This window comes from Paroedura picta, chromosome 2, assembly GCF_049243985.1.
Source record: "Paroedura picta isolate Pp20150507F chromosome 2, Ppicta_v3.0, whole genome shotgun sequence".
Lineage (NCBI taxonomy): Eukaryota > Metazoa > Chordata > Lepidosauria > Squamata > Gekkonidae > Paroedura > Paroedura picta.
The window spans coordinates 11,206,534-11,221,405 of record NC_135370.1 but is presented as its reverse complement, the minus strand read 5'-3'; the positions used below and the strand labels follow the sequence as shown (position 1 = coordinate 11,221,405).

Below are 14,872 nucleotides of genomic sequence, written 5' to 3'. Positions count from 1 at the left end.
CCTCAGTCCTCCTCGTGCCTGCCTGTTAATGCAGCTGGTGATGTCACTTCCAGGGTCATGTCACTTCCGGGGGCACATGGCAGGGAGGCGTGGCCAGCTGACACCACTTTGGGGGCTCCACAAAGCCTGAAAAATTATTTCAGAGGCTCCTCCGGGGTCAAAAGGCTGTGCTAGAGGAAGGTTTTACATTTTGGTCTGTGGCGTAGTAGTGGGATAGTGGTGAGATCTCTGGATACAGTTTTAGACAAGCTGCCATAGCCCCGTGATTGTAACGCTGCCAAGTTGAATGCAAATGCAAAGTAGAATGGTTACTACTCCCAGGCTTCCAGGAAAATTCTTCTAAGCCTACAACAATTAATTCATGCCACCAATACTTACTTACACGCAGGCACACAGACACACACACAAAACCCGCCCTGTATTATATAAATGACTTAAAGGTTACTTGACTAAACAAATTCCCTGCTTTTAGATTAATCTCTTGTAATGCCTGAATGTTCAGATGGTGAAATATCCAAAAGTTTTCTCCTCTCGCGCTTGGCAGGGTTCATAATGGTAATCATTTGCTTTTCAAACAGGCCTTGGGAAGGAAAACACATTAAAACCATCACAATGAAGCTGCCAGGGTATTATCGCCACCATTGGAATATCAAAGAATTCTGCAAGCATTGAGGATTTATTGTCATCTGAAAACATTCAAATGTTAATGATACCAATCTGCAATAGGCCAGTCTCCCTTTGATTAGATGCGATGCATCAACCTGACACTCTTAATACTTTTCAGTTAGGCTGAAAAATGAAATCAATTTTAAATTACATTACACAGTGTGCCTGCTGGTTAATTTGGAAATAAAATTATTTCCTTATAAAGATGATCAACTGGAGGAAACATAAATAGCCCAAACGGAAGTCCCGCACACACACAAACCCTATCTTTTGGGTGAAGTTTCAGGGTATGAAATTAATTTCACCTAATCAGAGATGTCAGGTTTTAAGATGACAGTCACGCAGAAGTATGAACTGGCAAGAACTGTTAAAAACCAATCGAAGTTTGGATCCAGGAATCTGGGCTCTGGAGGAATTTGACCCAAGGGCAAAATACAATTGACAGAAATTGCAGTTGTGACACTCTCTGGCCTTACCCTTAAAATCAGAGTCCAGTAGCATCTTTAAGACCAACTAAGATAAGGTGCTACTGGACTCTGATTTTATTGTGCTACTTCAAGACCAACACGGCTGACCATTTGAATCTGGCCATACCCTTGTCCAGGGTAACTCTTCAAGAGTTATAGAAAGAGAACTGCAAGTTACCCCAAAAATGACACCCTATAAACATTAAGCAGATGTCATGAAAGTACTAGATTCCAGTTTTACTTTAGTGTAGTCATAGTCCTGGAAATGACAAAACATGGCAGGACGTTAAGTCTCATAAGGGCTGGATGGAGGAGGGAGATCGCACCCAGCTAGTCTTTGGCAACTAAACTGTTAAAAATTACCTTCTGAGCTGTTTTCACAGAGTGGTAGTACAACTCATTCATCAAATGTGGAGCAGGGAAGCACATAAAATCTCCCTCTTTAAACCCAGTGCAGGAATATGGTTTGTGAAACATTTTTAGTCCATAAAGGAATTTAGAAGTTGGTTTTGATACTCCGCTTTTCAATACCCGGAGGAGTCTCGAAGCAGTTTACAATCACTTTCCCTTTCCTCTTCCCACAACAGATGCCCTGTGAGAGAGCTCTGATATTACTGCTTGGTCAGAACAGTTCTATTAGTGCTGTGACTCAGCTCAAGGTCACCCAACTGGCTGCATGTAGAGGAGCAGGGAATTAAGATTGGAAGCCACCTCTTTTAACCACTACTCCGAAGTGGCACTCAACTGATATCATACTGTGTATCCAACAAATGTATTTTTGTTCTGCGGAATTCCCAGACTTGCCTGGCCCAGGCTGCTACCCTGATCTCATCAGCGCTCAGAAGTCAAGAAGGGACAGACCTGGTTTGTCCTTGGATGGGAGACCCCCAAGCAAGTCCAGGATTGCCACACAGAGGCAGGCAATGGCAAACCACCTTTGCCTTGAAACCCCATAAGGCATCCCATAAGTCAGCTGTGGTCACCACCACTTTGAAGAAACAAATACCCCTGAAAAATCTCATTGCAGTCTAGTCAACATCCTGTACATAGCCTGCAGAAGCTCTACCATGCCAGGCTAGGTTTGCAAGGTTCACACTGGCCTCCAGCAGGGGATGAAGGGGTAGGGTTGCAAGATTCAGGTTGGGAAACTCCTGGAGATTTGAGGTTGGACCCTGGGAAGGGCAGGGAACTCAGTGGAGGACAAGACCAAAGGGTCCATCCTCCACAACCATCTTCTCCAGGGGAGAAAAGATGAAGAAACACCTAGCAAGGAATTGGTTATGTTTGCTTTTGAGACATCAGCGTGGCTTCTCAATACAGGCACCTTCACTGCAGGGCAATATTCAATTCAAATCAGCTCCACATTGCTGTAAGTTTATGCTTTCAGGGCTGCAGCTCATGTCCATCTGCAGGAGTGCCAATAAAAAGGCTGAGAAACGGGTTCTCATTTTAACAGAACTCTGCCAGTATTCAGCAAATGGATCTCATTCACAGAAAGCCCGGATATCATCCAAGGACACCAAAATACAGCAAACAATAAATAATCCACAAAGAGACTGTCATGCATAAAACACATGAAAGGACAAGAACTCTACAATTACATAATACATGGTTTAGACCAGGGGTAGTCAAACTGCAGCCCTCCAGATGTCCATGGACTACAATTCCCATGAGCCCCTGCCAGCGAATGGGAATTGTAGTCCATGGACATCATGCTCTCCATCACCTCAGACTACCCATGATTTAGACACAAGGATTGGATAGGAGGGATGAAATTTCATTACTTGAATCAATAGTGATCTTGGATAATATTTATAAAATCCCCACCTTACCTTTTTTAATGGTCTTGTCATGCATGGATTTTGCACATGCCATCCTCAAAGGGTACACAAACCCAAGTTTTACTCCCAGCAGTGTTTTGGCAAAGGAAAATCTTGTTGGAATGACAATCAGCAAGTAATTTGGTGAAGTCAGCCTTGAAGGGCTGTTGTTAAACTGTTTAAGCAGCTGAGCCACACCTATGGATCCACCAGTGCACCTAAAGGTCACTTGGAAGTTGCAATGAAATGCATTCCAAATTCTCTTTGTTTAAGTTGGGTTGAAACACCTTCTTCCTTTTTCTTCAAGAAGAGCAGATCTGTGTGTGCTTTTGCTCAAGCAAAAAGTAACAGCCATTCAGGCTTTCAGCTGATGTGTAGGCATATAGTCTGCCTGTAACCTAGCCACAAGAGGCTTGCAATGTGTTTTCTTTGTAACTATTTTTTAAGCTTTTGTACTCTGCTTCAGTAAGGAGACTGAAGCATATGAATATGATATATTTTGTAGGTAATCTTTCCCAATAAAGATTCTCTCTCTTTTAAACCTTAAAGCACTGTGAGTCTGGATCTGTGCCTTATCCACAAAGATAACTAGTAATTGCATACTTTCAAAATGCTCTGTTACTCTGCAGCTCTAATTTTCAGGAGGGGCTCGGGGCCAAATCTAGTCCAAAAGTCCCAATAGATTTTGCATACCAAGGCTATGTATGCGATATTCTACCACTAGCCAGGTGTACGAGCACAGGTCCAACAGGTAGATGCAGCTCATTTGCAGCAAGGCAAGGTGCTTTTATGTTTTCTTGCCTTTTACAGGGGTTTATCGATTGCTACTAGTTATGAATGAAATAAGTAGCGGCTAATGCTGTTTAGATCCTGGGAGAAGTGTTGCCAACTTCCAGGTAGGGCCTGGAGATCTCTCAGAATCATCCATGCCCTTCAGACTGCAGAGGATAAAATGGCTACTTTGGAGGGTGGACTCTATGACATCACACCCCATCTAAGCACTCTGCCCTCCCTGAATCCTGCCCTCCCCAAAGCTTCACCCCATTTTTCCAGGACCTTCCCAACCTGGAATTGCCATCCCTACTTGAAAGACACATTCAAATCCCTGCTGTACCATGTGTGACCTTGGATCAATCAACCTCTTAGCTCAACAGATCTCAAAGGATCACCAGGTTCCAAGCAATGGTTGATGGTCTTCCAGGTTACAAGGATCAGCTCCCATGGAGAAAGTGGCTGCTTTGCAGGGTGGACTGGATGGCACTGCCCCCCACGGAGGTGACCCCTCTACCCAAGCAGCACCTGGAAACCTCCGGGAATTACCCAACCAAGACCAGGTTAGGGTTGTGCACGGCGGCGTCCGAATCGGCTGCTCTGGGATGCCACAGCCAGCGCCTCACCGCGGGGGGGGGGAGGGTGCGCGGCTGCTCGCCGCCGCACACAACCCTAAAGTGAAGATAAAACAAGGAAGACTGAAATGCCAAGCCACCCAGAATTTCTTGGGTATAAGCAAGCTAGATATTTGCTGGCAGCAAAACACATAGGAGTTCATTATCCTATGAAATAGTGAACTAATCCCTAAACCCAAGAAAACAACCGTATTCGTGGTTGTTTTAAAGATGGGGAAAGTACCAGCATTTCCGGCTTCAGCTGCTTTCATTCCTTTCAATGTCCCCTGAGCCCAACGCCCCTGCCCCCCCCCCAAAAAAGTTCGTTTCCCCTTTCTCCTTGGCAAAACAATCCTAGAATCATAGAGTTGGAAGGGGCCATACAGGCCATCTAGTCCAACCCCCTGCTCTACGCAGGATCAGCCCTAAGCATCCTAAAGCAGTGAAAAGGGAATGAAAAGGGAAAAGTCCCACATTTTCCCCTGTTGCAGTCTGCACCTTTAAGCATCGGCAGTGAGTTTTAACCATGTTTCAGGCCTCGGAATATAATATAAACACACAGGGACGTGATTGTCATTAAGGCATTTAGAGAGTAATGTTATAACCGCTACAAGAATGCTGGGACTTACAGCAGACATTGCCTGCCATCTTCTGGATCCTTTGAAAACTGTTTTGGGTACTGCCATGTGCCCTGGCTCGGAGAAACGTAGCCTGATCGCGTCAGATCTTGGAAGCTAAGCAGGGTTGCTGGATGGGAGACCTCCAAGGAAGTTCAGGGTTGCTCTCCAGAGACAGGCAATGGCAAATGTCCTTTATGGCAGGGGTAGTCAACCTGTGGTCCTCCAGATGTCCGTGGACTACAATTCCCATGAGCCCCTGCCAGCATTCGCAGGTTGACTACCCCTGCTTTATGGCCTTTCCAAGTCCAAAGGCTGGATGATCTAGTCCTCCTTAGAACACAGAATGAGCGCTTCAGCCCGGTTCAGCCGCCTCGGCAATCACCGAAGCCTGAAGAGGTGTGTAGGAGGCCATCACCACCAGCTGGCGCACCGCCACTGCCCCTCCTCTCTGCACTGCTGCGCTGGCTGTCTCGGGCTTCAGGGATTGCCGAGGCAGCTGAACCGAGCCGAAGCACACAACCCTCAGAATGAGTCTGCAAGAAGGAGGTTCTCAAATGATGGACTATACAACCTCCATTTCCAAGTAGAGGGATCATAGGATTGAATGCTCTCCATCACCTCTATACAAAAAAATCCCCTTGTTTACATGTATTAAAGATGTAGTGAGCATGTAGCAAACAAGCAGGCCACAGCAAAAGCTTTAGCTGCTGCCGCTCCTCCTCTCAGAGCCCCGGCACTGGCTGCTTCGGGCTTCAGTGATCGCAGAGGCGGCCAAACCGTGCCAAAGTTCACCACCCTAATTCCTAACATAAAGGTAAAGGTATCCCCTGTGCAAGCACCGAGTCATGTCTGACCCTTGGGGTGACGCCCTCTAGCGTTTTCATGGCAGACTCAATGCCTTCCCCAGTCATTACCAGTGCCTTCCCCAGTCATTACCGTTTACCCCCCAGCAAGCTGGGTACTCGTTTCACCGACCTCGGAAGGATGGAAGGCTGAGTCAACCTTGAGCCGGCTGCTGGGATCGAACTCCCAACCTCATGGGCAAAGCTTTCAGACAGCTGCCTTACCACTCTGCGCCACAAGAGGCTCTAATGCCTAACATAGAGCTTGCCTTTTATCACTGCTACAACATACTGGGGTGACACTTTTATTGAGCTATCCAGTATAACCCAAGCCAGCTTAGTGTAGTGGTTAAGAGCGGTGGCTTCTAATATGGGGAGTCGGGTTTGATTCCGTACTCCTCCCCATGCAGCCAGCTGGGTGGCCTTGGGCTAGTCACAGTGCTGTTAGAAGCTGTGCCCACAGAGCAGTGTCTTTCAGAGCTCTCTCAGCCCCACGTCCCTCACAAGGTGTCTGTTGTGGGGAGAGGAAAGGAAGACAATTGGAAGCCCCTTTGGGACTCCTTTGGCTAGTGAAAATTGGGGTATAAAAACCAACTCTTCTTTTTCCTCATCATCTTTTCCCCTCTCAGCCTCGGCAAGTTCAGACCCCATTAGCCTGCACTTGATTCAGACGTCAGTGTATGAACTAGCAGCAACATGAAGGTGCACGTTTTTAGATTTTATTGTATTTATATTTATGTGTCAATGGGCTTTCTAAACAATAGCCATTTGATCTCTGGCTCTGAGATTGGATGTTGTTTGGGTCTTTAATTGCAGACCCCATTCTAAGTCAGTGTGGAAACTGAGCCAACATTAGTCTGGCATACAAGAGAGCCAGATGTTATGGCAGAGTGGTCTGGTCTGGCCTAGGATTGCCAATAACCTGGAAAAAATGAGATGCAAAAATGGGCAGCTGAAGTTTTCTTGTTTGTAATCCTCACACAAATGGAGTTGCAATTCCCCGAACAGCTGTGAAGTTTACTCATTTAATATAAAATTTTTGTCTTAATTTGGTGCAGAAGTTCTCTAAATGAGGAAGTATATTATTGCAAGAGGTTATAACTTGCCCAAGACCAGCTGAGATCTTCACAAGGAGATACCCTGGGCAAAGATACACTCCCATTGTCTGCAGTGCGAAATGATTATGAAAATTAACTTGCTTGTTCATGGCTTTTGAGGGGGGGTTGAATGGCAGCCATCGTTTAAGGGAGGGAGAGATTTGTGGTTTGTTATTTTATTTTAACTGGAATTTTTAAAACTGTTATTGAAGATGCTTTGAGCTACAAGTAAAGGCAGGGTATAAATGTTTCAATAAATAAAACTGGGCTTCCAAAAGGAGAACAGACCTGCACCCCCCTCCCAGTTTCTTTATGAGGGCTTGAGAAGTCTAATTTCAGCTTCCTGTCCCTTTTCTTAGAAGCCTGGAACATGCCTGCAGCAGAACAAAGTGGCAAAGTGGTATTGTGTTTCCCTGGACTGTACCACATGAGGCTGCAGGGGAGAGATTTTGGATTTCAAACTTCCCACACAATGTCATACAAGGAGGCAAGCAGCACAGCATGCAAAAGGCTAGGTCTGGGATCCTCAGCCTTTTTCAATTTGCAGGCATCTTTGGAGTTCTGACACAAAGTGGTGGGCACAATCACAACATGGGTGCCACGAGAGGTGGGGCCAACCACAAAATGTCCAGGAGAAAGGTTATATGTCACTCTACTAGTGCCCCTTCAACATTTCAAGCAGAAGCTCCATTTAAGAGGATACCTTTAAATCTTCATGGCCCACGCACTTTCTAAAAGCAATTGGCACGTGTCAGAAAGGTGCTGGTGGGTACCATGGGGACAGCTGGGCTAGGTTATATCCTTTGGGTGGCCGGTTTGCACAACAGTGAGGCTGCCTTAGGAATCGGGTCCATATGAAGCTTCTTGCTTTAGGAAAGAAACAGAAGCCCATATTAGTACAGAAAACTAGAAGTAAGCATTCAAGCTACCTATCTAGGCTAGAATGGAGAGAGGTGTTGAGAATACATCTGACCTTCATGGAGGTTTGGTGAAGAAGGGAAGGAGTTGCCGGAAGGAAGTCCCTTAGATCAGGGGCAGTCAACCTGTGTTCCTCTAGATGTTTATGGACTACCAGCAAATGCTGGTAGGGGCTCCTGGGAATTGTAGTCCATGAACATCTGGAGGACCACAGGTTGACTACCCCTGCCTTAGAGAAGTAATGTAGGAGAACAAAGAGAAAGCAGGGAGGATACAAAGGAAATTGACTTATCTAGTTTACTAACTTTGCCATCTATTCTGGAGCACAATGTACAAAGAAACATTGTGCAGTCCTTCCCTCCAGCACCTTCCCCCTGGTGTGTGTGTGTTTTCTAATTTGCAAAGAGTTTTTACATGTGGGAGAAAATTTAAAAAGTGACCCCCCACTACATTACTAGCACACTTAGTGGGAGAATGACATGTAGGGGGAAGGCTTGCTGTCAACGTATGATGTTGCCAATGATGTGATGACATCGCTTCCAGCAAGACCTGTCATGATGTCACTGTGCTGTGTGGTGATGCTGTATGGTGATTCAGATGCCCCTCAACCTCAGCATTTCAGTTGGCGGATTTCTGTGCAAATTCTACCCTGTGATCTCTAAGGGCCAATGTCCCCTGGATAATGCAATAACAACAACAACCACAACCACATTATTTTTATAGCCCGCCCTGCCTGGTTGGCTGATGACCTGATAATTTAGCAATTCTATTTTAATCAGTTATTTATACTACAATGAATCTATTAACCTTTGAGATGCCAAGACTCTTTTAGAAGGAGAGCAATTGTAATGCCCATTCAACTACATTCTGTCATGAAGATATTATCTTTTGCATTTAAGCATTAATGAAAGAAATTAAATTTATTTATATCCAGGAAACTGTGGGCTCTTTTCCATGTACTGACTTTCTGCTGTTTAGGAACTAACTGGGGAGGGGTGGGAAAACTGGACCTTCCTTGACGTGACAGTTTCCTTGAACTGGCCTTCTTGCGATCAGTACTGAGAATAATGACATTCTGTTCTATTTTTGTTCAGTGTCCATTCTGTTCTTCTTTTGTTCAATGTCCTAGCTAAGAATGCGGACTGCTGCATTTCTCTAATGGTTAAAATTAGTCCTTTCCCCTAAAGGTCCTGCAATCTTGATCCTGCAGGATAATTACTTTTCTCCATGCGTGAGATCCATGAGGAGTACATTCAGGTTCTATGGAGTCTCAGGTTCTATTTCTAATTCAGGTTCTAAGGAAGGACTCCCTGGAGAAGAGCCTAATGCTGGGAGCGATTGCGGCAAAAAGAAGAAGGGGACGATAGAGAATGAGGTGGCTGAATGGAGTCATTGAAGCAGTAGGTGCAAACTTAAATGGACTTCGAGGAATGGTAGAAGTTAGGAAGGCCTGGAGGATCATTGTCCATGGGTTCGCAATGGGTTGGACACAACTTCGCACCTAACAACAACAACAATGGACTCTCACAAGTGCTGCTTTTAACCATGATTTACAAGCAGGCCAAAGCACTGGTTAAGCAAAGAATTTAGGAAGTTGAAAGATAACATGACAAATAAAATTTGAAAAGTTACTATTGGACATTACCATCTTGAATAAAATTTCGCTGGTGCTTATCTTATTCATCTTGATGATCCAGCTGTTACCTTAATGAGACATAATGCACTTCCTCCTGCTATTCTTGAAGGCAGATATCAGTAAAATTAAGATAAATAAATGTCTAGGTAAAAGTTGAACAAAATAACAGACTGAATATAAGTTGTCCCTTATTCAGTTATCCTGGCACAACTTCATGGCACCTTGCAAAAATCCAACCAGAGAAAACAAGTCAGGAATCCAATGGTTGAGCAAAATAATAGATTAAGGTCAAAATACAAATATTTATTATAAAGTATACATTAAGAAAATTAAAAACATTAAAACCAAAGAATCAATCCATGCAATACTGTACCTACAATCTCATTGGTTGCACGTGGCATGACCATAGACCAAACGCATTTCCACCCAGAGGGTCTTCATGAATGGTCAAATAAAACTTATGCACACATAGAATGATACAATCATCAGTAAACCTTATAAAATCCAAACTGAGGGCCATTCTGCACACCATTAATGTAGCATAACACTTAACTTTTGAAGACACTACATTTTTGGCATTTCACATGACGTTGCCCACATCCCTTGTTGTGGCAGCAAACATCTTGCTACATCCACCATTTTATAGCGGGAGTTGGGGAATCGCATAAAGTGGATTCCCAAACCTATGTAGTGTGAGCTACAGGAGAGCAACCAGCCAAAGAAATGTATGGAGGCAAAGAAGTGCTATCTCCGCCTCCAATGTCCCGCCCTTGCACCCGCCTCCCTCTCCCTTCTCCCAGGGACAAGAGTTTTTTCTTTTTCTTAAGCGAACAACCTGGAGCAACAAATACAAGCATGCAGGCAAAGCCAAAAATACATTTTTTGCAAAGTTGTTGCACAAATCATGCCTCTCTAAAGTCCCCCCCCCCACAAAAAAAATCAGGTATGAGATTCTTTTTCTTAAGTTTCAAGACTCATTGTTCCATAATTAATGGCATTCAGAAAGCAATATGCCTCTATGATTAGATGCATAGGAATTTCAACTAAGGTTTGAATTTTTAAAAAAATAGTGCGCATCGCTGGCCCTTTAAAACATTGATTAGTTGCCTGGCTAGATTGACAGATGGAAGAAAATAACATGTAAAGCGCGTTGCCCTCTTCTGCCATTTCAAGCAGGCATGTGTTGTTGTTGTTGTTAGGTGCGAAGTCATGTCCGATCCTTTCAACCCCATGGACAATGATCCTCCAGGCCTTCCTGTCCTCTACCATTCCCTGGCTCTTCTCCAGGGAGTCCTTCCTTCTCATGAGGTGGCCAAAGTATTTGAGTTTCATCTTCAGGATCTGGCCTTCTAAGGAGCAGTCAGGGCTGATCTCCTCTAGGACTGACCAGTTTGTTCACCTTGCAGTCCAAGGCAGCGGTCCGCAACCTTTTGGCTGCCGCGGACCGCTGCTCCGGAGTGGGGCAAGAGGGCGGCCCAGGGGCCCGTGCACGCGCGGCAGCCCAAGCACAAACGCACATACAAGGACTGCTGCGCACGCACGTTTGCACCGCCGCCATGCCGGCGGCCGCAGCTCCCCCTCCCGGCCCCTCCGGGCCGCCAGCAAATTGGCCGCCAAAGCAGCCGATTAGCTTGCGGCTCAGCAAGCTTCTCTCCCCCCCCCCCTCCCGAAACAAGAAGCTTGCCGGGCCGCGAGCTAATCAGCCGCTTTGGCAGCCGATTTTCTCGCGGCCTGGCGAGCTTCTCGCTTCGGGGGGGAGGGAAGAAGGAGCCGCGGCCCGGCGCCAAGGCCTTCGCGGCCCGGCACCAGGCCGCGGCCCGCGGGTTGGGGACCACTGGTCCAAGGGACTCGCAGGAGTCTTCTCCAGCACCAGAGTTCAAAAGCCTCAATTCTTTGACGCTCGGCCTTCCTTATGGTCCAACTTTCACAGCCATACATTGCAACCATAGCCTTGACTAGACGCACTTATGTTGGCAGGGTGATGTCTCTGCTTTTTAGGATGCTGTCTAGGTTTGCAATAGCTTCCCTCTTTGAATTTCTTTACAGCAGTCCCCATCTGCAGTGATCCTGGAGCCCAGGAAAATATAATCTCTCACTACCTCCGTTTCTTCCTCATCTATTTGCCAGGAATTGAGAGGACCGGAGCATAAGAAGTGCAAAAAGGCAGCAGACAGAAGCAAGACAGGAAGAAGGTGAGGAATGGCCAGAGGTGCAATATTTTTTAGCGCTACACCATCACGCTGGCATAACACTATTTTTTTAGATGTGTGGAAATGCCCTGATTGCTCACCCATTACCTGATTGGCCCTCATCCAGGAATGGCCCGCCCAGGTAGTTTAGCCAGGAAGGGCTTAATAAGGGATCAGCTCTCCACCTCCAACTTCCTGCTGGTTTCAGAAGTTTGCTCGGTGGAAGAGGAGCCAGCCTCAGAGCATGCACTGCTGCCAGTAAATTGCTCTGAGTTGTTGTAAGAACAACCATTCAATCCAAATCACTTTCTTTTGGTTTACAGATACAGTTGCACACTCGGGACTGAACCTTGGCTGTAGACAGAGTGGTGGTGTCCCCCCCCCCTTCTCTTTGCTTGGTGTAGTGGTTAGGAGTGCGGACTTCTAATCTGGCGAGCCCAGTTTGATTCTGCACTCCCCCACATGCAACCAGCTGGGTGACCTTGGGCTCGCCACAGCACTGATAAAACTGTTCTGACCAAGCAGTGATATCAGGGCTCTCTCAGCCTCACCTCCCTCAGGGTGTCTGTTGTGGGGAGAGGAAAGGGAAGGCGACTGTAAGCCTCCTTCAGGTAGAGAAAAGCGGCATATATAAAAGCGGCATATATAAGCGGCAACTCTTCTTTTTCAGATGAAGAATTCAGAAGGTATTGAAAGTATGCATGCTGTGCAGTGTTACTTTGGTTGGTTTAAATAAAAGGCCCTACATGGTTTGGAATTTTGTCAATAAAAATGCTTTTTTAAAATACCATAATTTAAAATTTCTCCCATGCACACACTGATGTTTAAAGTTTCATTTCCTTGTATATTCCTTTTGACTTCATTCAAGAGCTCATACTTCTGAAGATGCCCCTGTGGTCCTTTACTGTAATATAGTTATTTGCAACCCAAAAAGACCATGGAAAGGATTAGAGCTCCTGGCCTGAAATCCTACCTGTTCATGGGTACCATGGGCTTGTCCATCCCTTTCTCTGCTTTCTCTCCTATGTGAACCTGGATCATAAGCTCTTCAGGGCAGAGACCAACTTTTCTGCTTTTTACACTGCAAAGCAACATTTCCATTTAAAGTGAAAAGTGAATAATTTGTTATCCACCTATGACATCATTGGCAACCTACAAGCAGGGAAAGTATGCACAAAAGTTCCTATAGACTCCCTTGTGGGGTCCCTCAGGGTGCGGTCCTCTCCCCCACATTATTCAACATCTTTATGCGCCCTCTGGCCCAGCTGGTACGGAGTTTTGGACTGGGTTGCCACCAGTACGCTGATGACACCCAGCTCTATCTCCTCATGGACGGCCGCCCGGACTCCCCCCCGGAACCATTCGCCAGATGTTTGGAAGCAGTGACAGAATGGTTCGAGCAGAGTCGCCTGAAACTCAACCCCTCCAAGACGGAGGTCCTGTGGCTGGGACGTAGGGGGCAGGACCAGGAAGCGCGCTTACCCACCCTGGCAGAGACGCAACGCACCATCGCGTCCCAGGCCAGGAACTTGGGTGTGACCATTGACGCCTCCCTGACTTTGGAGACGCAGGTCAAAAAAGTAGCGGGCCAGGCGTTTTTCCACCTTCGCCAGGCCCGACTATTAGCACCCTATCTGTCCCCCGAACACTTAGCCACAGTGATCCATGCAACGGTCACCTCCAGAATAGATTTCTGTAACTCGCTCTACGCGGGCCTTCCCTTGTCCTTGATCCGGAAACTTCAGCTAGTGCAAAACGCAGCTGCTAGGGTCCTTACTGGCACATCTTGGAGGGCCCACATCCAGCCAGTGCTGAGGCAGCTGCACTGGTTGCCAATTGCTGCCCGGATCCGGTTCAAGGTTCTGGTTCTAACCTTCAAGGCTTTACGCGAGTTGGGACCCGCATACCTGAGGGACCGCCTATCGCCCTATGCCCCTCGCAGGGCCTTGCGCTCTGTGGGTGAAAACCTGTTGGTCGTTCCCGGCCCTAGGGAAGCACGCCTGGCCTCGACCAGGGCCAGGGCCTTTTCGGTCCTGGCCCCGACCTGGTGGAATGAGCTCCCGGGAGAGCTGCGGGCCCTGCGGGATCTTTCAACATTCCGCAGGGCCTGCAAGACGGAGCTCTTCCGCCAGGTTTATGGTTGAGGCCGGGGCTGATAATAGATCTATGCCTCCCCCGGGGACTCGGGTTCTGGACCCGAAGCAAAACATCATCAGGACCTCCTCTCCACCCGCTAGTAGTGGGAGGGAGGGGGGGGAGTTGAGCTGCCATTCTTGCCATGCCGGCAATATTGGCAATGTTATTATTGTTTTATGGGGTTTTAATGGGGAATTGCGATATTGTTACCCGCCACGAGCTGCAAGGGAGTGGCGGGCTATAAATCTAATAATAATAATAATAATAATAAAAACACTCAATTTTCATTTTTAAAGTGCTTTATTTGATGAGGATGCTAATACAAGGTAGGTGTAAGATCCTTGTATTGTGTTCCTGCTGGCAGGGGCTTCTGGGAATTGTAGTCCATGGACATCTGGAGGGCCGCAGTTTGACTATCCCTGCTCTAGTTAATCCAATCAAAGACCATTGAAGTTAATGTGCTTGGACTGGAGTAACTCTAAACAGGGATACAGCCTCCCATGCTCCCTTCCCCTCCTCTTTTTACTTTTTAGGCAGCTTTGGAAGTAAAAGATTCTTAGGTCCTTGGTGGATCTTGTGAGTCAATGACTCACAGACACTGGAATCGTTGCAGGTGCCAGAACATGATACAAGTTATACGAAAGACCGCCCTGAGAAACCCCCCAAGAAACTGCAACAAATATACAGGACAAAGGATCGCCCCACTGCCATCTGCACTTGGCTGGATCCTGCTTGATTAGTTTAAAACTATTGGGTCCCGCAGCAGGGATCCTTGCAGCACATTGGTGCAAACTCTGCTCACTGGAATCCTATCTTGGACCTCAAGCTCGGTCCTCCGTAGGATCGTTAGAAGACCCACATACATAACAAAGACAATTAGCATTATGTACAGAAAATAAATATTTAGGTATAAAATTGTGGTCCTGGCAGACCAGGATAATCCTCTGTCATCAGTCCACTCTGGTCAGTATTTGCTTTCCCGCCGGCGCCCCTGACTTCCTGCCACCCACTGGGAGGCACTGCCAGCACCATCTGTGCAATGCCATGCCAAGGGGGAGCCCCAGCCATGGCGGCCGCTGGAGAGCACCAAAGGCGA

The 14,872-nt window shown here is 46.7% G+C and overlaps 1 long non-coding RNA gene across 1 annotated transcript; it reads left to right on the top strand.

Moving 5' to 3' along the window:
* Window positions 1–11,294: 11,294 nt before the first annotated feature.
* LOC143828609 (uncharacterized) lies at window positions 11,295–12,397 on the top strand. Its single transcript, XR_013227762.1, has 2 exons — window positions 11,295–11,643; window positions 12,311–12,397. It is a non-coding gene; the product is annotated as an uncharacterized LOC143828609 (long non-coding RNA).
* Window positions 12,398–14,872: the final 2,475 nt, after the last annotated feature.